Source organism: Alosa pseudoharengus, unplaced genomic scaffold (assembly GCF_046254945.1).
Source record: "Alosa pseudoharengus isolate Yale_2024_CS ecotype anadromous, Long Island Sound unplaced genomic scaffold, YU_APseudo_1.1 YU_APseudo_1.1_scf_8, whole genome shotgun sequence".
Taxonomy (NCBI): Eukaryota; Metazoa; Chordata; class Actinopteri; order Clupeiformes; family Clupeidae; genus Alosa; species Alosa pseudoharengus.
In genome coordinates this window covers 41,383,643-41,409,716 of record NW_027468870.1, presented here as the reverse complement: position 1 = coordinate 41,409,716, position 26,074 = coordinate 41,383,643, and the positions used below count along the sequence as shown (strand labels likewise).

At 43.8% G+C, this 26,074-nt stretch overlaps 1 protein-coding gene and 1 long non-coding RNA gene across 2 annotated transcripts in view; one reads left to right on the top strand and one right to left on the bottom strand.

The window, feature by feature from the left end:
- The window catches only part of LOC143111738 (solute carrier family 35 member F4-like), an 85,475-nt gene that overhangs the window by 32,003 nt on the left and 27,398 nt on the right, over positions 1–26,074 (bottom strand). The gene's annotated exons all lie outside the window — the stretch shown is intronic.
- On the top strand, positions 1,406–2,344 carry LOC143112368 (uncharacterized). The gene is made up of 5 exons (XR_012984728.1): positions 1,406–1,563; positions 1,709–1,770; positions 1,875–1,970; positions 2,077–2,195; positions 2,281–2,344. It is a non-coding gene; the product is annotated as an uncharacterized LOC143112368 (long non-coding RNA).

The window sequence follows — 26,074 nt, the reverse complement described above, 5'->3', positions numbered from 1 at the left end:
ATTCTATCCTTTGCCACTCTCTGACAGTTCATCTATTCACTGCATGAAAAGTGTGATTTCCGTCAGTATGCGGCACTGTAGATTGTCGTGGAAGTTCAGTTTAATGGCTGTTCGCGGCAGTTTGCAGGCAATGCCGAAAACTGCCATGAATTGTCAGAAATTGACGTGGGCCTTGCTTGGCAGTCGTCCGCCCACGACCCCCCTCCTCCTAATTCTAGGGGAGGCTTTAACATGTAAATGAAAATGCTGTGAGCTATACAAATGCAAATCAGGGTAGCAGGGAGAGTGAACTGTGCATGCTGGCATGACTATGGCCTTTGGTCTTGCTTAAACAACTCCCAGTAATACGCTCAACAGGCAGAAATGATGCTGGGTATGACATGTCTGTTCCCTGCAAGCTCCAATAATGTAACCTGACTTAAAACAGTCGATAGAGTTTAGATTCAGATTTTCACACCAACACAATGAGAATTTCAGAGGCAAATATATAAATGATTGTCTTTATCACTATCTTCATTCAACAAAAATATATGCAAAATTGCATATATTTTTGTTGAATAAAAAATATATACCTATATAAGTGACCCTTCTGTGGCGTATAGACTGAGAATGTTTTGGACTGTGTAAATAGTCTACCAGGGAAATAGCCAATGTTTTGGACTGTGTAAATAGTCTACTACCAGGGAAATAGATTGGCTGTTTCCCTGGTAGTAGACTATTTACACAGTCCAAAACATTCTCAATCTATACGCCACAGCAGGGTCACTTCAATAAACCACTAAGTCCAACCGTTACGCCCCCACGCCAGCAGGGGATACACTTCCTCTAGTGAGCAGTGGTTGCACTGTGGTCGCGCTTCCACCAGAACAGCTGATAGGATAAACAACAGTCAGTGTGCGGCGGCAAATTCAGAGAGGAGCATCTCCAAGCCTCGCCTTCCCACAGGCTGCAGCGAGCTGTACTTCGATTCAGCAGAACAGTAAGGCTAGCCTACAGTTTCATTAGGCTACTACTTCAGGTTATTTGGATGTATGTGGATGTGAATCATAAACAACGCGCCCGCGATCGTCTGCGCTCATTCCTTCTAGAAGAGGGGACCTTTAAACGAGCACTTCCCTTTTTGCTTGGAAGAATGGAGAGCATTGGATCTAGTGCCAGATGAGTGGTTACTTGTCTCGCCAGGAGAATGGACATCTGCTTTCGGGAAATCAGAGCCAGCTGTAGCCTACCAGGGTTCACTCGGAGACACATAGGCGCTACCGGAGCAATGGTAAGATTTAAAGAATACTATGCTTTCATTCTGCTGTAGGCTATAAGGAAATAGATTGGCTACGTTGATAGATACCGATCTTAACTGTACATTTTGTTTTCACAGACTAACTTTGCCTACTAATGGGGTCGTGACTTCCTCTTTGCTCGGAGCTGTCTGCAAGTCATTCAAGCAATTAGTTAAACTCTAGGTTGCTGTCCATAGAGGACCGGTTGGCTGCTCTGGAGTCGAAAAACTGTGCGGGAGAGACAAACTTTAAGAAGAGAAGACTGGTGCACAATCCCAAGCTTGCGGTAAGAATATGTTCGATGACTGCTAGCTAAGCTAAAAGTACCCTAGCCTAAAACCAAAGCTAAGAGTAGCCTAGTAGCCTTGCAAAAGAACAAGTGAGCAGAACCAGCTTTATTAAAGTGTATTTTTTTGTGTCGTCATTTACAGGAAGCAGTACGCCGTCTTCACAACTCGGAGACAAATTGCAGGCGCTACGAACCGGAGCAAGGGTAAGATTTAAAGAATATGCTTTCATTCTGCGGTATAAGGAAATAGATACGTATAGATACCATAGGATAGATACCGATCATAACTGTACATTTTGTTTTCACAGACTAATCTCGCCTCATAATGAGGCGGTGGCCTCCTATTTGCTCGGAGCAATATCTGCAAGTCCAGATTTACACGATGTTGAAAGACGACATTGTGTGTAAGTGACTTTTTTTTTTTTTTTACTGTTTCTCCTTCCTTGTTTAATGTTACTGTGACATGCGTTTGATTTTTATTCATACCACTCTCATTTAATTGTTTTCCAGCCGCCTGTAAGACATATTACGAGACGGTACGCAGGAGTTTTAGGTATACCCAGCCAGAAAACTCATTGCGGGCGGAAGCTGCGAAGAGTTCAGCTCGGAGTCGAGCGAGAAGAAAGAGGGTAAGACTTTATTTGGTGCATTGATAGTGTTGTGTCCATACGCAGTGCATCATCGCAAAGTACTGATTCATTGTTTTTTTTACAGCTGCTGGAATCGAGACAGAGTGTGCTAGCATATGACTAGGTGGAACTGTCTGATGAAGAAGATGGCGTTGTTGGTGGGGTCTCTGGATGGATTGTACGGTCGCCGTCATTTCGTAGGCTGGAGTTCTCTGAACTCTGTGCGAAGCTGCAGTCCCGGTGAAGCACCCGATTTGGTTCCCCCGGAATTCCTGTTTCCTTTACGCCACTGTTTTGAAGTTCTTGCGTTGTTGCTAGGTTACCGTGCGTATTCACAGTGCTGTATTGCGTTTTCCGTGTTTTTTAGCTACGGTAACCGACTAGAACTTCCGTGTAAAGACCTAGAGGGGAAACATGAATTGCATGGGGAACCAAATCGGGTGCTTCACCGGTAAGAGGCGACTCCGAAGTACAGAGCCACGCACAATAGGCGTCTGCACAACGGACCTGCCTCGGAAAGAACAGCGCCAGTTACCGACAACCCAGAGGAGGCAAACGGACAGTTCACTGAGTTGTAGTTTTTGGATCATCCTCCACCCATGTGTGGGCAGATCCTCGCTTTGTATATAGTTGTGTTTGTTTTAATAAAGCTCTTTCTTTGCATAAACATGTTCCTGGCAAATGTTCATTTCCTCTATAAATTCATTCATGTCCTTGATGGTAGCCTACATAGGATAACAATGACATGAATATACAGCTTAATATGAATAAATAAATTAATATATATTTATATATATATACATTTATTATGAGGCAGGGTGACGAATAGTGACAGATCTGCCAACCAATCACGAGTGATTTTACTTGTTTGAAAGTTGTGGTTTCATCCAATACTGAGTAAGGAAATTCAAGCCTGGCCTGGCCAGGTGTGGTTTTGCTGCCAATCAGGAGTGATTTTTCTTGTTTGAAAGTAGTGGTTTCATCCAATACTGAGTAAGGATATTCAAGCCAGACCTGGCCAGCCGCGGTTTCGCTGCATTCATATGCTAATTAGGGCCATTAGCACTCTGCAAGCTCTCCACATACGTCATTGTTCGGTTCCGACAATTTGTGGCACAGACAAACGGCGACAAGCGCGGGTTGCAAATTGTCGTCAACTACCGAAAATGAGGGAGATCTCCGGTCGTTTACGGGGACGAAAATCACACTTTTCATGCAGTGATTGATACCAAAATAATCTACTGGGCCTCTGCTTTCCAAAGAGGTCAAGCACTTGAATATAAGTCAAAGTATGTGGAAATAGGGCCATTGTTAGTAGGCGGTGTGCAATTTCGAGCTGGCTACAATGACCTACTTGAGCTTGGTTGGCTATACTTTCTCAAAATAATACGGGTCAGCCGTGGCCTACTGGTTACGGTAGGTTTCCACACAGCGAAACACCAGCGAAATTTTGCCTCGGGGGCGTGGATGGCCAAACCACTTTGTTTCACTGCAGTATCTAGCCAGTGGTGACAAGCGAGCTAATTGGGCTATCAGGTAGTTCAAAAGTTTAAGTACTTAATGAAGATATACCGGGGTCTTTATGCATTGACTAATATATATCTATAATCTATTTCATACCCTAGTTGCAGCATGTAGCCTAGCTGCCTGGCTAAGCTTACAATGAAATGCAATGTCCGTAAATAATAGCAATTGGCCTGTCAGCTACCTGAAAAGTTCAAGTGTTTAAACTATACAGTGGTGTATGTGCCCTGACTACGTTTCTCTGGCATATAAACCACAATTCGTGTTGATACAAGTACCAATGTTTGTGTAGAAACATTTTAATCACATACACATTTTCGTGTTACAGCTCAGGTAGTCACTGCCATCTTGGTCCATCTTTTGTAACTCCCGCCTCCAAACACATTATTACGATTACGATATTACGATATAAGATAGTCTAATAATAAATTAGACTAACAAAAAAACTGTCATTATGTTAGGTGCGTGGTTAGGTGCTGTGTAGTGATTTCGGGTGGTTTCATTCAAGCTGATTGGACTGCAAGTAGCGTCTTTTTACGCACAGAGTGATTTAGTCTAGGCTACAAGTTCTAATTGAATAATCTGCTAAAATAAACTGCGCCTGATATTGACAGACACACACACACACATCAGTTTAGCCTAAATTTCCATTCAAGGAATAAAGGAGGTAGTCTACCCTACAATAATAATGATCACAATCTCCATTTTCTGTCCTGTGCACGCAGCCAAGACTTGTCAATGACTGTGATGAAAAGATCTGCACGTAACCTACTTGCTACATTTTGAAGGTTAGCGTAAAAGGTCCCCGGTAACCTGTCACTGTTTATCCCCGTAAGAAAACGACACTAGAATTAGTTACCCAACTGTGCCTGTTCCCTTTGTGTTTGACTGTAATCATTGTATACATTAATTATTGAAAATCCTGTCCCACCACATCCACATCATCTTGTTTCTTGTGACTTTTTTCATGTGATTTCACCCACACAAAATATAAAGCACGATTCAACACGAGCTCTGGAAGTCCTTGATGAGAGAGGGGTCTCAGATGTCTCGAGAGGGAACCCAAGACCTCTCCTCAGGGCCATTGCCCTCCCAATCCACGAGGTATTATAGACCACGACCCTGGCGCCTAACCTTCAATAGACGGCGTACCGTGTAGGCTGTAGAACCATCGATGAGGCGGGGAGGGGGAGGTGGCTTGGGCACAGGGCAAAGAGGGCTGCAGATGAAAGGCTTGATCCTTGACACATGAAATGTAAGGTGGATACGACGGAGGGTAGGGGGCAGTTTCAGACGCACTACAACAGGGCTGATCACCTTGACAATGGGGAAGGGACCAATGAAACCGGGAGCCAGCTTGTGGGAGTCCACCCTTAGTGGAATGTCACGGGAGGACAACCACACTCGCTGGCCCTGGCGGTAGTGGGGAGCTGCAATGCGATGATTATCGGCCTTGCTGTGGAATGGAGCAGGACCCTCCGGGCACGCTTCCATGTTCGACGGCACCTCTGGATGAACGCCTCTGCCGATGGAACGTTGACCTCCTCCTCCTGAGATGGAAATAGGGGAGGTTGGTAGCCCAGGCAACACTGGAAGGGGGACAGACCAGAGAAAGAAGAAGGTAGAGAGTTAATGGCGTACTCCACTCAGGGGAGCTGCTGACTCCAGGAGGACGGTTCCTGGGAGGACAAGCAGTGGAGCATCACCTCCAGTTGCTGGTTGGCCCCTTCAGTCTGGCCGTTAGTCTGTGGGTGGAAACCAGAGGAGAGATTTACCTTGGCACCAAGTAATTTACAAAATGCCCTCCAAAATTGAGAGGTGAACTGAGGGCCTCTGTCAGACACTACTTCGGTGGGTAGACCATGAATCTTGAATACATGGTCAATGAGAAGGCTGGCAGTCTCCTTGGCAGAAGGTAACTTGGGAAGTGGAACCAGGTAACCAGACTTAGAAAAACGGTCCACAATAGTCAATATGGTAGTGTTACCATCAGATTGAGGCAGGCCAGTGACAAAGTCCAAAGCTATGTTGGACCAAGGTCTCTTAGGGACTGGCAAGGGTTGCAGAAGGCCAGATGGGGTATGGTTGGAGGTCTTGTTCCGGGTGCAGACAGGGCAGGCCGAGACAAAACTGTGGACATCCTCCCTCCGGGCCACCAGAACCTCCCACTGATGAAAGCTGGCGTGCGTCTGACGCCCGGGTGACAAGAAAGTCTTGAAGAGTATCCCCACTGGAGAACCTGGGAGCGGACAGACTGAGGAACAAACAGAAGGTTAGATGGACAGGAGCTGGCACCTGGCTCACTCTGCTGGGCTGCTAGGACAATAGAATCAATATCCCACTGGGCTGCTGCAACCAAACACCTCTTAGGAGCTATAGTGGTGGCATCTGTAGCCTCCTCGGAAGCCAAGAACTGCCGGGAAAGGGCATCTGGTTTGCCGTTCTTAGAGCCGGGGCGATAGGACAGAGTAAAATTGAAACGACGATAGAAATTGGCAAACCCCAAAAAACGTTGGACCTCACGACGAGATGTGGGTACGGACCAATCCTCTACCACCTTGACCTTCTGGTGATCCATCTGAATTCCTCCTGCTGTGATGACATATCCCAAGAACGAGATAGTCCTCTGAAGGAACTCGCACTTCTCGGCTTTCAGCTGGTTCTCCAAGAGTCGCTGAAGCACCCGTTGTACATGATGGATGTGTTCTGAGAGAGACCTGGAGAATATCAGAATGTCATCCAGGTAAACAAACACAAACTGATTCAACATATCCCGCAGAACATCATTAACCAGAGATTGGAACACAGCAGGGCTATTCGTAAGACCGACGGCATCACCAAGTACTCATAGTGGCCTGATGGTGTATTAAACGCCATCTTCCACTCATCCCCCCTGATTCTGGGGGTGAAAGAACAGAGTCTGGTGCTGTCTGAGCTGAACAGAGGCAGTGACTCAGACAAAAGGAGCTCCAGCCTAACACTCTATTGCCAGTCCAGTCAATGTGGGGATTGTGTTGTGCCAGCCAGGGATGTCCTAGAATGATAGATGCCTGAGGTGAATCAATCAGATGGAACACAATGTTCTCCAGATGATTACCCGAGATGAGAAGGCTCACCGGAGCTGTAGTGTGGGTTATCTGGGCAAGCCTGACTCCAGTTAGGGTATTGGCCTCCAGGAGTGTTCATAACTGCGTTGAGGGGATGCCTAGCTTGGCAACTAGACCTGCATGGATAAAATTCCCCTCTGCCCCTGAGTCGATGAGTACAGAAACAGTGTGTCTTTGACCCTCTGAGAGCAAAAACGCTGGAAATAGTGTGCGAGAGGTAGGGGAGCGAGAGAGAGGGGTAATGCTTACCTGTAGTCCCCTCTTCACAGGTGAGCATTTGCTTTTACTGGACAGGTCGACACAAAGTGGCCGGGCTGGCCACAATACAGGTAGGAGTTGGTGCTGATCCTCCTCTGTCTCTCCGAACGGGTCAGACGGGTGCGGTCCACCTGCATGGGCTCAGGAACGTCGCTCAATGGAGTCTGATCCGGAGAGAATGAACTGGACAAGGGTTGGCGAGTGAACGCAGGATGTCTGGATAGACCCCACACCCCGCTGGTCCTGCGCTCCTGGTGGCGCTGCTTCATACGACTATCAATCCGGATGGCCAGATCTACCAGCTCCTGGAAGCCAGTAGGCAGCTCACGTGTGGCTAACTCATCCTTGATGGCCTCAGACAGTCCGTGAAGAAAAGCATCATTCTTTGCCTCTGTATTCCAGTCAGTCATGGTTGCCAGCGTGCGGAACTTGGCATAGTCCGACACTGAGCAATCACCCTGCCGGATCTTAAGCAACTCTCTGGCAGCCTCTCTCCCATGTTGGGAACGATCAAAAACCCTCCTCATCTCACCGCAGAATGTCTGGTAGCTGTCACAGCATGGAGCATGGGAGTCCAAGACCGCCGTTCCCCACTCTCTTGCCTGAGGGCGGGATCAAAACAACAACATTGCTACATGGCAAAATAAACAATGCAAATGACAGTCAATACCAGACAAGACCTGCAGGGGCATAACAGAAAAGTAGAAATTCAAGCCAGAACCCTGACAATACCAAAAAAGGTGGTCCTCCTAGGCCCTATAATTCTCGAGATATTCACAGAACATTCTTACCTACCCTCCTTTTGGGGGTCCAGTCCAGCGGGGGGGCGATGGATCAAAACAAAAAACAATGGTTCCATGCTAGAGTAATGAGTCATCTGAGTAACCTGTGGTAACTCTCACCACCGGGGGAGCGCTACTCTGTGTGAGCGGCTCCTGACATGGCTCAGCGTTTGCGTTATCGTGAAGTTTTTTCCGTTCTACTGTACGTCATCTTGCACGTCTTTGTTTGTCGGGATGTTGAGTGAAACAGCTCTTTACTTGGCCTATCTTTGGCTAATGATCGCCAATCTAAAGCATTTAAATGGACATTGCTTACAACCGGTGCAGCCTCTCACCGCAGCCCTAGGTAGGCGCACCTACTCCTGCGACTACCTAATGGTGCTGAGACACCAGCCGGGGATCGACGGATCCCTCCACGCAAACAGCATACCACTGGAAATACTTCGGGGGCACAAGAGAAAGCGGATACGAAGGAAAAGAGACTCAAGAGGAGGGATACGGAACAGATTAAGGAGAGGCAGCCAGCTACCCTTACCTGCTATAACCCTATCGAACGTCAGATCACTACGGAACAAGACCGAGGAACTTTCCACACTTATCAGATATGATCTGGATCCATGTTTTGTTCCCATATTTTGTTAAGCATGTTCACATGTAGCTTCAAGTTGTTCAATATTCATAGTTCATATTGTTCAATTTTCACTTCTTCAAGTTCACGTTTTTCACAAGAGATCGTTACCTTCACTGTTCATACATAACTGGAGCTAGTTCTTTTCAAGTAATGCATGCACAACACATATGGAACATGGAACCCCCGAACCCCCCCCGCCGGTCCGTGAAAAAAAAATAGGAATCAAACCGGTCCATGGTACATAAAAGGTTGGGGACCCCTACTTTAGACCACACTATCTACCCCGGGAATTCTCCCAGATCACTGTCATCCTAGTATACGTTCCAGGGCCCGACTTTAACCTAGATGCCGAACACATATCTGAGAGCTATAACAGAGCTGTCAACCAGACTGGAGACCAACCAGTGTTTATTCTGGGCGATTTTAACAGGTGTGATATCACCACCTATCTGCCAAATTTAGAGCAGCATGTCACAACCCCCACCAGAATGCAGAATATACTCGATTTATGCTACAGTAACATCCCAGATGCATATATTTCAAAACCACGCCCACCCCTTGGCACTCTGACCACAATGTAATTTTGTTACTGCCAAGATACAGGTCACAATTAATAACGGGGGAACCCATAACACAATGCATTAGAGTATGGAATAAGGAGGCAGCTGAATCTTTAAGGGGCTGTTTTGAATGAACAGACTGGGATTTGTTTTATAACGACAGTGGCAATGATTTTTACTTTTTAACAGACCTACTCACCTCCTACATTTTATTCTGTGAGGATACTGTAACACCCATCAAACAAGTAAGCATCTTCCGAAACAATAAAAAATGGGTTAACAAGGACATGAAAATCTGCCTGGTCCAGAAGAAGAAGGCCTTTCTGGAAGGAGATAAGCTCAGGGTGAGGGAACTGGAGAAGGAGTTTAGGAAGAAGGCCAAGCTGGCTAAGATTGACTATAAGAACAAGGTGGAGCAGAAGTTGATTTCTGGGAATGCGAGGGAAGCATGGCAAGGCTTGAACATCATGATGGGCAGAACTCCCAAGCCTGCAGGGGCTGCCTGCCCAGACCCAAATTGAACATCTTCTGGACTCAGCACATCCACACACCAGGATTTTATTTAGGCCATCCTTAAAAATATTTTCGTTTGCCGTAACCCGACCGACCCTGTCAATTTAGAACCGACCCAAATATTTATTTTTTTCCCCTTTTAGTCCGACCGACTTGCCGGTTGTAAACCATGCTTTAAGACCGATCGATTTTTTTTTTGCTCTAAACATTTTAGTAGGCCTAAGTATTGTGAATATAAATTGCCTAGGCTACATGGAAACGTAGGCTCTCAAATAAAACCCTGGGGTGTCATCTCTACACCATTGGTTTACGCATATCACACTATGGCCTATACGCTTCGTGTCATTTACACAAACATCTCGACAGCACTTTTACTTGGCATGAGTGGAAGAACTGTGCAGAGATCTTTTCCCATTCCTTCTCCCCGCTAGTCTATCGGTGACCGTGTCGAAGAATTGAAATTGGTTGTGGTCTATTCAGCATTTCTCAGTGGGTGAGCAACGTGGAGACTGCTGGTCCGCGGAGTCGTGGAGTGAAATTAGGCCCGGTGCTTCGTCTGATAATTTGCTGCGCAGTTGATCAAGAAACCGCGGACCGACAAAAAAATAAAACAAACGTTTCTGCTATCGATGTCATTAAACATGGAGCCATACAATGAAGTGGTGGTATGAGCGTTCATTCAATGCAGGTGTCTGCGCGAGAGACACTGAAACTAATCGATAACGTTGGTATCAAAGCTCCGCTTCAACCTGTTGGAAGGCTATTTAATTTGACACTTAATAGAACAACGTTGATTTTTGGAACTTCTATAGAATCAGAGCACGTGTAGATGAGCCCTATAACCCCAAAGTCTGCCATGACCGGGCCTCAGGTCAAAGAAGTTTGAGAGAGGCTGGTTTTTATAACATACATCAGAATGAGGTTTGCAATGGTGCGCCTGAAGGCACGGGTTGAAGACCCAGTCAGTTACGTCACGATATGCACATTTGTTTAAATTCATACCTACGTAATCACCATGACCAAAATTGTACTTTTTTTTTACTCTGAATCTTGAAAAAAAAAATATTGACCTACCTACCGACCCATTTTTTTTTTTTTTTTGGCTCTTACTGCAAACAAGAATATTTTTAAGGATGGCCTTATGGACTTTTCCTCAGCTTTTAACACCGTGAGCATTGATAAACTTTTACATCTCCTTTCTGATCTTCAGGTTCACCCAACACTGACCCTGTGGACTAAAAGTTTTCTGCTGGACAGACCACAACAGGCAGGGCCGGCCCGAGGCATAAGTGAACTAAGCGGCAATCGAGTTTCTTTCTTTTTTTTTTACATAATAAATAACGTAAACAAGTGACATAAATGAATGAATAAATGAAACAATTAATAATTCAAAACAAGAAAATTCTGATTTCATGATCAATATGCCTGCCTACCTCTACTGTGTCTGCCAGCCTTTGAGTCACGCGCATAAACTAGACACCTCAGGTGCATAGAGACAATTCGTGCAGACACTGCATCAAGGTCAAAAATCGGAAGAGACGGTAATGTTAAGAAAAGTCACAAAAAAGGACGTATCCTCTGGTGCCGAAAACAGAAAGAAGAAAATGACAGAGGAGGAGAAAAACGAGCAAGATACAGGTATGTTTGCATGATTATTTACAGCATGGGTTCCCAAAGTGGGGGTCGGGACCCCCCGGGGGGTCGCGGGACACCGAGGGGTGGGTCGCAAAATGATTTCAATAAATCAAATAAATTTGGGGAAATTAAAAGAGCTGTCACTTGACCGCACTTTAAAGACAGATTTTAATTCCAAGACGCTTGCTGGATTCTGGATTTCATTCGAGAGGGAATATCCACAGCTATTCAAGGCCGCGACGCCGTTTGGCTCCACATACCTGTGCGAAAAGACTTTCTCTGCACTGACATATATTAAAAACAAATACAGACGCGTCTAAATGTGGAGGATGATCTCCGTGTGGCCGTCTCCACCATTAAACCAAGAATGGACTTGCTGTGTTCCGCGCATAGCGCGCATCCATCTCATTAGATGAGATTAACGCTGAAACATAGTTGCCAAAATGTAAATTTGCGCAGCAGCAATGTGTTTACAACAGTTTGTGGATATTACCCTGACTGAGATATTCTTCTGTTAAAATGGAAATTAAAGTAATGTTTCAAAGTTAAGTTTGCACGACAGCAATAATGTGCACTCATGTTACATGGATATTATTTTTTGACTAAGGTATTCTGCTTTTATCATATAGTAAATTTCTATATGTAAAATCATAACAGGCTGCTCTGTTCTTTTGTGTTGTCGTGTGTTTGGATAAGCCTAGTGCCCGTGTTTGGATAAGCCTAGTGCGCACATTTTATTTTAGTTTTTGAGTCACATCCAGGTATAGTGGGGGTCGCCAGTCTCTGGCACGGTTATTTTGGGGGTCGCGGGTTGAAAAGTTTGGGAACCCCTGATTTACAGTATGTTTTGTGCTTGAGGTAGCTAGCTAGCTGTCATGATCTAATATAAGCCATCACCAGAGCGAAATCCCCGCCATCAACAGAGAAATGTCTCCCATTAATATATATTTATCTAGGTGTATTTCAGATGTCAAGGATATTGGGATTGTTTTGGATGTTCAATCAACCATGTACCCTAGCCATAGGTGGGCTTATGTTGTAAATTAAAGTTAGCTAGCTGACTGAAGTGGACATTAGCACTACAGTAGCTACATGGAAAATTTACCACAGAGGGATTGTTTCTGATTTCGCACCTGAAAGTGTTGACAGTTTATTACTGTTCTATAATATGTGACATAGTGGTAAGTCTGATAGCAACAGCAGGCTAAGCCCAGGCTCCCAGTCCCAACCCCAACCCACTGACTAGCGCGACTCTGGGCATCGGTAACGTTCCAGCTTTATAGGCAAAGATGGAACAGTACGTGCGCTCTGCTCTAAGATCTTTGGAGAGAGATGGTAGTGTTTGAGAAAATATACCATGTTGGGTGGGGAGACTTCTGTGATGAAAATAGACTTACATTTGATTAAGATGGTGGCAAGTGATGTAGCGGTGCTACCCTAATATTTAGGCTGCAGTAGATCACCATGTAAGCGTTCACCATACTGCAATTAAGTATACTTTTGATTATGCCTCATTTGCCAATAGAATATGAATTGTTACATGTGGAATTGCTTGTTGATGAGTGTAAGTAATGATAGCAAAATAAACTCATTCTGCTCGATCAAATATGCACTTATGCAATATTTTTTTTTTCAGAGACACTGTTGAAGTAGCCTACTTTGGAGCACATCTCTACCACTACCTAACTCTACCTCATCAAGTGTCTGCCTCCATGGCTGATGACACAGAAGGTGAGGTTTTCTTGATGGCAAATGGTTACATAGCCTGTTAATATGACATGACACATTTAACATAGTTTTTGTTTGATTTATTTATGTATTTATTTAATCATTGCAGGTTCGTCCACTGCAGAGTTGCAGATACCTGAAAGCCAGGAACGAAGTAGGAATAAGTATCTATTTTTTGGGATATTTTATTTTTGATTATTAATGTTTGTCTATTTTGGTTTTATTTTGTAGTTGAAGATTGCTCATTTAATGCACATTTGCGAATTTGTTCTGCAAATCTGTTGAAAAACAAGTCATTAAACGGATGTACTTGTTTACAACAAATACAAATGCTGTTGTATTTTGTTATTTGTCAATTCAACTTCAGTAAACCACCCTTAGTGCTTCACTTTGAATATGAATGTTTCAAATAAATCTGTGATTTTAGTACCCTCTAAGATTAAAAGGTGACAGGGTTGGTGTAAATAACAACTAATACATTGGTTTACCAAGCACATGGGGCCAGAAGTCTAGAGCGGAGCCCCAAAACATTTTTAGCATGTGAGCAAGGATGGATTACTGAATGAGCCTACCGAGTCCTTATGCATCTGTGTCCAGGGGGACAGTAGTTCATAATCAGTCACTGTATTAATACATAACCTCACTGTATTAATTTATAATATGACATTATAGTGTGAAGTTGTCAATTATCGCCAAGCACAGGTGACTCTGCGTTGTGGGAGGGGGCCCCCAAATCAAATTCTGCTTAGGGCCCCCAAAAGGCTCGGGCCGGCACTGACAACAGGTGTCTTTTAATCGGGTTAAATCTGCAAAGCTTATTTTAAACACTGGACTCCCTCAAGGTCGTGTTTTATCCCCAATCCTCTTCTCTGTGTACACCAATAACATCACGTGTAACAGTGAAGGTATGGCACTTTCATGTCCAACATCGATGCCCTAACTCGCTACCAGCAGGTAGTAAATAACCTCTCCTTGGAGCTCAACATCGCAAAAACAAAAGAACTATGCTGTGGGGGCAGAGACAAGGCATCACCTCTGTTTCAGCCACTTAGCATCAAGGGTCAGCCAGTGGAACAAGTTCAAGTTTTCAGGTACCTGGGCACAGAAATAGACACGTCCCTGTCTTTCTCACAACACACAGACACAACATACAAAAAAGCACAACAACGTCTCCACCTGCTCAGGAAACTCAGAACTTTTCAGGTCAGCAAGGATTTGCTAAACTTGGTTTACCGCTCCCTCATTGAATCAGTTCTCACTTAAAATATCTCTTCCTGGTACAACCAACTCACCATCAAACACAAAACAAGACTGCCACGTATAGTGAATCATGCTGCCAAAATTACTGGCCCCCCTCAGCTCCCCCTATCTGAGCTGTACAGCCGCTCTGTGATCAGGAAAGCCAACCTGATCACAGAGGACCCCTCTCACCCCCTCCATCACTCCTTCCAGCTACTACCATCAGGCATGCGTTTTAATGTACCACTGGCCCATAAAAACATCTACAAGAAATCCTTCATCCCCTCTGCAATAGCCATACTGAACAGCAAAAAATGAACACTACAGTAGAGTCACCTCAACACCCCATGTCCTGTTTGTATACTGTATGTCTGTGTGAATGTTTCTTTGTGACTGGAGCCTTGTCAAAGACAATTTTCTCTAACCTCTGTGTAACAGACAATAAAGCTAATAAACCTAGAGTATATGACCGCCGCGGCGGTCATAATAATTTCTGAAAGGTTCTCTCCATTGTTAACGTGCGACATTTCTCCATGTGGATGCTGGGTAGGCTAGTGTCAAGCAGTGAAGTGATAGCATATTGCAGGCAGGCAATGTTAAGACAGAAGACGGGCACTGCTTTCTCTGTTGGTATTTCTGTCTCTCCGAAAACTGCGTTAAAATTGTTTTTAGCAGTCAAAAAATAATTTTCATGAGCTTAGCCATTAATGAAAGTAAAACAAACATAAACAAAACAGCCAGATGCCTCTTCATAAAATAACAAAGATAACAAAGATAACAAAGATACCTTCATAAACAATAAGTTCTATCTTGAGACTGCATGTCGTTTGAGCAGCGTATCGGTAGGCTAGCCTATATTAAAAACAGAAGATTTTCCATTTGCTTCAGGATATAGGCCTACCGGTAATTCACTTTTGGATTGTTTGATTATAGTGCTAACTGCTGGGACTGTCGCAGGAGACATAGTGTAGGCCTATCAGCCATCTAAATGAAAGCTCATCAGGGGGTAATATTGTGGAAACAACTGAAAAAAGGTTGGGTAGGCTAAATATATGGTCCATACTGTAGCATACTGGTGTGTTTAGACTCAAAACGGCAAAAGCTGACGTTTCTAACCCTTCCTAAGCTGCTCACAAGTGCCACCTGTTTGTTGTTTGGGTCATTGCAGCTTCACTGGGGAAATACAAATAAAAGATGCGCGATTCACGTGTGAGGTCACATGAGAATCACGATAGATAGATAGATAGATACTTTATTGATCCCCAAGGAGAATCACCCATGAAACCGGACAATTCAAAGTAGTACCCACTGTATGCGCAGTGTGGTAACAGTACCATTGTAGTGCAGAAACAGTAACATTGTAAGAGTAGTAAGAATAAGTGTATGTGCAGGATGAATAGTATGAATAGGTATAGAGCAAAAAAAAGGTTGCCCTGTCAAGGTTGCCAAGTCATGGACACCTTAACAGGCACAGGCAAGGAGGCATCGGACAGGAGTTGGTGGGGGGCTTAGATGGTTGGTTGACACCAGGGTGCAGAGCTAGAGTTCAGTAGGGTGACAGCCGCAGAAAAGAAGCTTCCTCTGAACCTGCTGGTTCGGGTGCGGAGAGACCTGTAACGCCTCCCGGAGGGGAGTGGGGTGATCAGTCTGTGGTTGGGGTGAGAACAGTCTTTGATGATGCTGCGTGCCTGGATGGCCTCGATTGAGGGGAGTGAGGAACCGATGATGCGTTGGGCAGTTTTTAACCACCCTCTGCGGTGCTTGTCGTCGAAGGCAGAGCAGTTGTCATACCAAACTGTGACAGTTGGTGAGGATGCTTTCAATGGTGCAGTGGTAGAAGTTTACCAGGATCTGAGGAGACAGGTGGACTTTCTTTAGTCTCTTCAGAAAGAAGAGATGCTGGTGAGCCTTCTTGATCAGGGTAGAGGTGATACAGGGTAGAGATTGCTATAATTGTCAAGGTGGGACAGGGCAGAGTGAAGTGCTGTAGAGATGGCATCCTCTGTGCTCCTGTTCTGACGGTAGGCGAATTGAGAGGGGTCCAGTTCTTGGCAGGTCTTGAGATGAGCCAAGATCAGCCTCTCAAAGCACTTCATGATGATGGCTAGAGTTAGTAGTTTTGTAATCTGTGATGGCCTGGATGCCTTGCCACATGCTTGGCGTTTTTGATGCTCCTTTTTAGGTTAGACCTGAATGAGCTATAGGCTTGATCATCACCTGATCTGAATCCGCTGTCTCGTGCCTTCAGCAGGAGTCTGACCTCACTGTTCATCCATGGCTTCTGATTAGGGAAAGTGGTTATCTGTTTGAGGGTGGTGACACTGTTGATGTTTGAGTTGATACAGTCCAGAACAGAGGAGGCATATGAATCAATGTCTGTGTGGGAGTCACGGGTGGCCGGAGTTGCAAACACTCTCCAGTCAGTGTTTTCAAAACGCTGCTGTTCTAAGTCAGCTCCCTCTGGCCACACTTTGACCGTCCTTACTGTTGGTTGATGAGTGCTGAATACTTGGGCAGTAGAAACAATGAGAGGTGATCAGAGTGTCCTAGGTGGGGAAGGGGAATGGCTTTGTATGCCTCAGCAATGTTAGTGTACCCTCTGCGAGACACTCTGGCAATGAGCAATGATGCACATTACTTTTACCCCGATATCCCGGGGAACCAGCTAAACTAATGAAGACAGCACTGTTAACGTTGGAGGACAGTACACATTGGTCGTAGTGTTATCCGATTGCGTCGAAGTCCGAAATCATTCATAGTAAACATGGTCTAGTGTTATCCAATTGCGTGCAGTGAGATTTTAAAATTTGTCTTGAAAAGGACACCTGTGCAATGTATTTTTTTTGTTTCTGTAAACTTTATACTTTTTGAGATATTAACAAAAAACAAGCTTATTTTTCCCCATAGACTTTGCATTAGCATTATGACATAATAAAGGGCTATTAACGACTTAGAATGCAATCAACTGCACCTGTGCTCTCTCACTGACTGCAGCAACTTCAATGGAACCTCTTCCCTGTGTCTCTGTCCATTGAACTGGACAGCTCACTTTTCTCTTCCCCACTTTCTTTCACTTCTTTTTCTTCACTTCATCCATTAAACTATCTGTCTATCAACATCCATTAAACTATATGCACATCTATTAATTCACTATTAAATAATTTAACTATTAAACTACTCAACTATTGGACTGTTCAGCCATTCCAACTGTCCGTTGTCATCAACTGTGAGTCCTGCCAACTGTTTCCTCTTCCCACAACTTTGTCAAAATAAAAGTCCTCACTACAAGAATTCCCTATTAAATAATTTAACAATTTAAACTATCCAACTATTTAACTGTTCACTCATTCCAACTGTCAGTTGCTTTCAACTGTGACTCCCGGCAACTGTTTCCTTTTCCCACAACTATTTCAAAATAAAAATCCTCACTACAATAATTCACTATTAAACTACTCAACTATTTAACCGTTCAGCCATTCCAACTGTCAGTTATCATCAACTATGACTCCTATGACCCCCACCAACTGTTTCTTCTGCCCCAAATAAAAGTTTGTTTTTGCATTTCATGTCAATATATATTTTGTATTTTCACGCACTGGTAATGCCTCGGAATTCCATTTTCTAGTTACAGTGCATGAAAATGCACTGTACTGTTCTTCCTAGGCAACTTCTTATTATTCTGCTTACCACTTTTTCCGTGGTAACGCAATTTCTCTTGAACAGTTTAACTTAGAAACTTCGTTCAAACTTTGTAACGTAGGTCTTCAAATGGACCAGGTTGCTATGTCTTTTCAACTTTGAAACTTTTATACTTTTTAAACTATTAAAGAAAAACTTTTTAAAAATCCCCACACTGCATGAAAAGTGTGATTTCCGTCAGTATGCGGCACTGTAGATTGTCGTGGAAGTTCAGTTTAATGGCTGTTCGCGGCAGTTTGCAGGCAATGCCGAAAACTGCCATGAATTGTCAGAAATTGACGTGGGCCCTGCTTGGCAGTCGTCCGCCCATGACCCCCCTCCTAATTCTAGGGGAGGCTTTAACATGTAAATGAAAATGCTGTGAGCTATACAAATGCAAATCAGGGTAGCAGGGGGAGTGAACTGTGCATGCTGGCATGACTGTGGCCTTTGGTCTTGCTTAAACAGTGGATGTGTTAACCACACAACTCCCAGTAATACGCTCAACAGGCAGAAATTATGCTGGGTATGACATGTCTGTTCCCTGCAAGCTCCAATAATGTAACCTGACTCAAAACAGTCGATAGAGTTTAGATTCAGATTTTCCCTTCACACCAACACAATGAGAATTTCAGACGCAAATATATAAATAATTGTCTTTATCACTATCTTCATTCAATAAAAATATGCAAAACTGCTTCAGGTGATACAAAATGCAGCAGCTAGGATTCTAACAAAAACTAAAAGAACTGACCACATTACTCCAATTCTTAAAGAGGACGAGAAGGTGTGTACTGCTGAAGCATGTCTGACAAGTATTTAGGTCTTGCTCCATTTACTGATTTATAAACAAGCAATAGTGCTTTAAAGTCAATTCTGTGACTTACTGGAAGCCAGTGCAAGGACTTAAAGGAGAATTCCGGTGTGATATTGACCTAAAGTGTATTGAAACATGATACCGAGTGTGAACGTATGTCTCATAGCCCATCTCGGCTTGTCCCCTGCACTCCAAAGTCTGGCGCTAGTTAGCCGATGCTACCAACAGCTTTTTCAATTGTGGTGCTTCGGCATCGGGCTAGCCATGCAAATAAATCACTGTTTTACACCATTTACGAGGCTCAATGTATCTCCACACTTCATTGGTAGACTTCCGAGGGCCCTGACATTTAAAACGAGACATTGAGAACTTTGAAAAAGCAGCCATCTTGAATTTAGTCACGATAAGTCGAGCTACGAGTAAGAATGAACAGGTATGATAAGGGATCAGATTCCAAAAATAATTCAGTGGAAATGCATGGATTCCAGTTGCTGCTACTGGAAGAAACTGGAATCCATGCATTTCCACTGAATTTTTTTTGGAATCTGATCCCTTATCATACCTGTTCATTCTTACTCGTCGCTCGACTTATCGTGACTAAATTCAAGATGGCTGCAAACGCTAAACTTCGTGAAGATACTGTCTGTATAAATCGTCTTGTAAGTAAACTACCAGTGCTTTTTCAAAGTTCTCAATGTCTCGTTTTAAATGTCAGGGCCCTCGGAAGTCTACCAATGAAGTGTGGAGATACATTGAGCCTCGTAAATGGTGTAAAACAGTGATTTATTTGCATGGCTAGCCCGATGCCGAAGCACCACAATTGAAAAAGCTGTTGGTAGCATCGGCTAACTAGCGCCAGATTTTGGAGTGCAGGGGACAAGCCGAGATGGGCTATGAGACATACGTTCACACTCGGTATCATGTTTCAATACACTTTAGGTCAATATCACACCGGAATTCTCCTTTAAGTCCTTGCACTGGCTTCCAGTAAGTCACAGAATTGACTTTAAAGCACTATTGCTTGTTTATAAATCAGTAAATGGAGCAAGACCTAAATACTTGTCAGACATGCTTCAGCAGTACACACCTTCTCGTCATCTCAGGTCCCAGGTGAAAAACCTGCTAGTAAAACCTACAGTTAGAACTAAACATAGACTTAAGACCAAACTGTTCTCAGATGCTTTCTGCTAACTGTGCCGAGTTACAAATTCTGAATCTGCCTTGATAATTATTCTACCTTGTCTTTTATTACTTTTTTTACTACTTTTGCCTTTGTTTTGCTTACTAATTATTCTTTATTTTTAAATGATTTTACCTTGTGTTTTATGTTTTCTTTTTATTATGATCTTTACCTTTTAACTATTCTTTGACTATATTGCCCTTCTATGCTTTTATTTGTTATTATTGTTTGGTTTTGTTTATGTAAAGCACATTGAATGACCTCTGTGTATGAAATGTGCTATATAAATAAACTTGACTTGACTATACCTATATATATATATATAAATAGATTGGCTATTTCCCTGGTAGTAGACTATTTACACAGTCCAAAACATTCTCAGTATATACGCCACATCAGGGTCACTTCAATAAACCACTAAGTCCAACCGTTACGCCCCCACGCCAGCAGGGGAGACACTTCCTCTAGTGAGCAGTGGCTGCACTGTGGTCGCGCTTCCACCAGAACAGCTGATAGGATAAACAACAGTCAGTGTGCGGAGGCAAATTCAGAGAGGAGCATCTCCAAGCCTAGCCTTCCCACAGGCTGCAGCGAGCTGTACTTGGATTCAGCAGAACAGAAAGGTAGTGATGGCGAACTGAAGCTTTCTGAACCAGTGAAGCTTTCAATCCAATTGTATCGAAAAAGGGTTCAGTACTCGAAGCTTCAGAACTCTATGAGGACCTCTACTGGTGAAAGTTAAGGAACGCATTGTGTCACAAAGTGTTTCAGACATTAGCCATGAATGTCTGAGTCGAAGATGAATAAATGTTGAGCATGAATTAATGGATAAATAAATAATGTCATAAATAGGCCTAACTAAGCCTATTTTGTACCCTGCATAAATACAAATGTAATTGCCTTCTCTACCAAAACAATAAAGGTAGTATTTTGGCTGTGAACATTTCTTGTATTCGTAAACAAATACATCAATTTAGAAGGGATATGAATAAAGAATGGGCATGCACATTGCACACACATTTCTGTGATTATATTGAGTAGCCTAGACCAATTGTAATCTGGGTTGTGTTGTAACTGTGCAATTCAGTCCTGCACACGCCTGGACTCGAACCTGCGAAACAGACGCACCTTAGAACGGGAGTCGAGCGTGCTGATAAGTGAGCTAAAAGCCCGGGCTATAAGCTTTCGTGTCAGCAGCACTATTGAGTCTGTTGGCTCTCCTTCTTCAACAACCCACAACGGCGCCCCCCGTGTCGCGCAACTTTAATGCTTTGAATTAAATTTCGAAGCAGTCACGTGGGTGTGTGTGAAACGAAGCTTCGGACATCACTGATCACGTGATTATCACAAAACGAATCAAGCTCCGATACAAAGCTTCACTCCAAATTGGTTCATGTCTTCGATACACACTTCGAAGCAGGGGGTTCACGGGTAACATCACTACAGAAAGATTAGGCTACTACTTCATGGTACTTGGATGTGGATGTGAATCTTAAACAACGCTCCCGCGATCGTCGGCGCTCATTCCTTCTAGAAGAGGGGACCTTTAAACGAGCACTTCCCTTTTTTCTTGGAAGAATGGAGAGCGTTGGATCTAGTGCCAGATGAGTGGTTACTTGTCTCGCCAGGAGAATGGACATCTGCTGTTGGGAAATCAGAGCCGCGGTAGCCAGCAGTAGCCTACCAGGGTTCACTCGGAGACGCATAGTCGCTATCGGAGCAATGGTAAGATTTAAAGAATACTAGCTTTCATTCTGCTGTAATCTATAGATAGGCTACGTTGATAGATACCGATCTTAACTGTAGTACATTTTGTTTTCACAGACTAACTTTGCCTCTTAATGGGGTCGTGACCTCCTCTTTGCTCAGAGCTGTCTGCAAGTCATTCAAGCAATTCGGTAAACTCCAGGTTGCTGTCCATAGAGGATCGGTTGGCTGCTCTGGAGTCGGAAAAACTGTGCGGGAGAGACTAACTCTAACGGTGTGTTTCCACACAGCGAAACACCTCGCGATTTTCGGCCAGCGAAATGTCGCCTCGGGGGCGTGACGGCGAAACCGCTAACCTTTTGACTGCAGTGTCTAGCCAGTGGTGGCAAGTGAGCTAATTAGGCTAATCAGCTAATTCAAACGTTTAAGTACTTAATGAAGATATCCAGGGGTCTTTATGCTTCGACTAAGTTGATGTTGCCTATAAACAACAATTCATGTTCATAGAAACAACAAGGTCAATAAGACATAATATATATCATACCTGTGTTGCAGCATGTAGCCTAGCTGTCTAGCTAGGTTTACAATCCAATCCAATGTCCTAAAATACTAGCATTTCGCCTGTCAGCTAGCTAAAAAAGATCGAGTGCTTCAACTAACATATATAGTGGTCTATTTAGTGGTGTATGTGCTCTGACTAAGTTCGTGTGGCATATAAACCACAATTCGTGTTGATACAAGTGCCAATGTTCGTGTAGAAACATTTTAATCACATACAAATTTTCGTGTTACAGCTCAGGTAGTCTCCGCCATCTTGGTCAGACTTTTTTGTAACTCCCACCTCCAAACACAAAGACGCGGACCTGATTGGTTCTCGAATGGTCCTCATTTAAATAAAGTTAAACTTTGGCCAACTTTGTTTCGCCTGCCTCGGCGATTCGCTTTCATTTCGCCCAACTAGGGCGAATTTCGTCTCCATTCAACCTCAATGAGAGCGACGCGAAATTTCGTTGTGTGGAAACACACCGTAAGAAGAGAAGACGGGTGCACAATCCCAAGCTTGCGGTAAGAATATGTTCAATGACTGCTAGCTAAGCTAAAAGTACCTTAGCCTAAAACCAAAGCTAAGAGTAGCCGAGTAGCCTTGCAAAAGAACAAGTGAGCAGAACCAGCTTTATTAAAGTGTATTTTTTTGTCTTGTCATTTACAGGAAGCACGGCGTCTTCACAACTCGGAGACAAATTGCAGGCGCTACGAACCGGAGCAAGGGTAAGATTTAAAGAATATGCTTTCATTCTGCGTATAAGGAAATAGATACGTATAGATACCATAGGATAGATACCGATCATAACTGTACATTTTGTTTTTACAGACTAATCTCGCCTCATAATGAGGCGGTGACCTCCTATTTGCTCGGAGCAATTACACGATGTTGATAAAGACGACATTGTTTGTAAGTGACTTTTTTTACTGTTTCTCCTTCCTTGTTTAATGTTACTGTGACTTGCGTTTGATTTTTATTCATACCACTCTCATTTAATTGTTTTCCAGCCGCCTGTAAGACATATTATGAGACAGTACGCAGGAGCTTTAGGTATACCCAGCCAGAAAACTCATTGCGGGCGGAAGCTGCGAAGAGTTCAGCTCGGGAGTCGAGCGAGAAAAAATTTCTTTTTAAAAACTTTATTTAGTGACTATTTTTCAGGTGCATTGATAGATGTGTTGTGTCCATACGCAGTGCATCGCATCGCACAGTACTGATTTATTGTTTTTTTACAGCTGCTGGAATCGAGACAGAGTGTGCTAGCAGATGACGAGGTGGAACTCTGGAAGTCCGCCACCTTAGACCTCATGTCTGACGAAGAAGATGGCGTTGTTGGCGGGGTCTCTGGATGGATTGTACGGTCGCCGTCATTTCGTAGGCCGGAGCTCTCTCTATGCGAAGCAGCATTCCCGGTTAGAGGCGACTCCGAAGTACAGAGCCACGCACAATAGGCGTCTGCACAACGGACCTGCCTCGGAAAGAACGCCGCCAGTTACCTACAACCCCGAGAAGGCAAACGGACAGAACGTAGTTTTTGGAACATCCTCTACCCATGTGTGGGCAGATCCTCGCTTTGTATATAGTTGTGTTTGTTTTAATAAAGCTCTTTCTTTGCATAAACATGTTCCTGGCAAATGTTCATTTCCTCTATAAATTCATTCATGTCCTTGATGGTAGCCTTATAATAGTGTAGTAGCCTACATAGGATAACAATGACATGAATATACAGCATAATATGAATAAATAAATATATATATATATATATATACACACATTATTATTGGGGTTTACATTTATTATGAGGCAGAGTGACCAATAGTGACAGATCTGCCAACCAATCACGAGTGATTTTACTTGTTTGAAAGTTGTGGTTTCATCCAATACTGAGTAAGGAAATTCAAACATGGCCTGGCCAGGTGTGGTTTTGCTGCCAATCAGGAGTGATTTTACTTGTTTGAAAGTTGTGGTTTCATCCAATACTGAGTAAGGATATTCAAGCCAGGCCTGGCCAGTCGCGGTTTCGCTGCATTCATATGCTAATTAGGACCATTAGCACTCTGCAAGCTCTCCACATACGTCATTGTTCGGTTCCGACAATTTGTGGCACAGACAAACGGCGACAAGCGCGGGTTGCAAATTGTCATCAACTACCGAAAATGAGGGAGATCTCCGGTCGTTTACGGGGACGAAAATCACACTTTTCATGCAGTGCCATAGACTTAACTTTGCCGATTGTGACATCATAATACGGCCATTAAAGGGGTGGTTCAGGATTTTGGACATAAGACCTCATTTCCAAGTAAGCAAGTGTGATATTTATCAGTGGAGACCATTTTCAACACGTTTCATCCAGTCCTTCTAATTGCAGAGTTCGCAGGTGCTAGGCTAGCGCAAGTCAACGGTATGTGCTAGCCTGACACTAAAAACAGTCTTACCCACTCCACAGTACACCCGAGGCAAATAAATTATAACGCCAGACTATCGATGTAAATGTCTGTTTTGATACTGTTATTTCTAACGTTATTCTATCCTTGCATTTCAACGATCGCATTACATTTTGAGGGACTAGTTTCTTACCACGACGGAATTATACTTGCTCCGGTTAGTAGTACTGCGCCGAAAAGTAAACAGTAAAGCGCACTCCAATGGGGATACTTAGTAGTAGCCTTGGTAATATCAGTCCGCTGCTGAGATGCAAAATGACTACTACCAACTTCAGGGACCAAAGTATAACTATTGCAACGCGATGCGAGGGTAGTTGTATTTCTTACACTATTCTATCAACACAGAGATTTACATCGATTGTCTGGAATTTGCCTCGGGTGTACTTTGGAGTGGGTAAGACTGTCTTTAGTGGCAGGCTAGCACATACCGTTGACTTGCGCTAGCCTAGCACCTGCGAACTCTGCAATTACAAGGACTGGATGAAACGTGTTGAAAACGGTCTCCACTGATAAATATCACACTTGCTTACTTGGAAATGAGGTCTTATGTCCAAAATCCTGAACCACCCCTTTAAGCAATTAGAATCCTATGCCAGGTGTTCAGGCCACCTGCAGCCTCCGGCTTTAAGCATACAATCTGGGTCAATTAAGGCCCTGTCCACACTAACCCGGGTAAATCTATAAACACAATAAGTAACCGTTTAGCCCTTCCATCCACATTAAAACGGCGAATTCCGACACTTAAGACGAAGCTTTTCAAAAACGATCGCTGAGGTGGATAAATGTGAAAACTCCAGGTTCGCACTGTAGTGTGTACAGGGTAAACGAAGGTTTTCAGAGAAAATGACGTTCGGTTGCCATGACACTGCCGCAAGCTTGTGCTCGAGATGAGACGCTCTTAATTAAATATGGCAGGTGAAATGGAAATGATGATCTCTCTGTACAATTTACTGATGTATCTTCAGTTACAACTCGTCATACTGTTTAATACATATTCATTACTTCAACGCAGAAGGCGAGCGCTGTACTTGTTTTGCTTAAGCAATGGGAGAAAAACGCAAAGACGCTGCAAACATTACATGGAGCGGCGTTTCTGCATAAGACCCGGCCGAACAGCTAGCTGGTGGGACAATTTTGTTAGCCAGACAGTGCTGCCAGAGGAGTGGAAAGAAAACTTTAGGATGTCGAGAGGCAGCCTATACAAGTTAAGTGACACTTTGCGCCCGCACATAGAAGGCCAGACGAGAGATGAGAGGCATGAGAGATCCAGTAGATGTGGTCAAAAAGGTTGCCTGTACTCTGTATTACCTGAGTGATGAAGGTAGGCTATGGAAAACAGCTAACTCTTTCGGCTTGGCCCGTCAAACTGTCTCCAAAATAATCAGAGATGTATGTAAAGCTATTGCCAATCACCTGGGTTCCGAATACATCACCCTGCCACTGACTGAGCCTGCCGTAGCGGACCTTACCTGCCATTTCTTTCAAGCCCATGGTATACCTCAGTGTATAGAAATTAAACAGCCTTCGTCAAA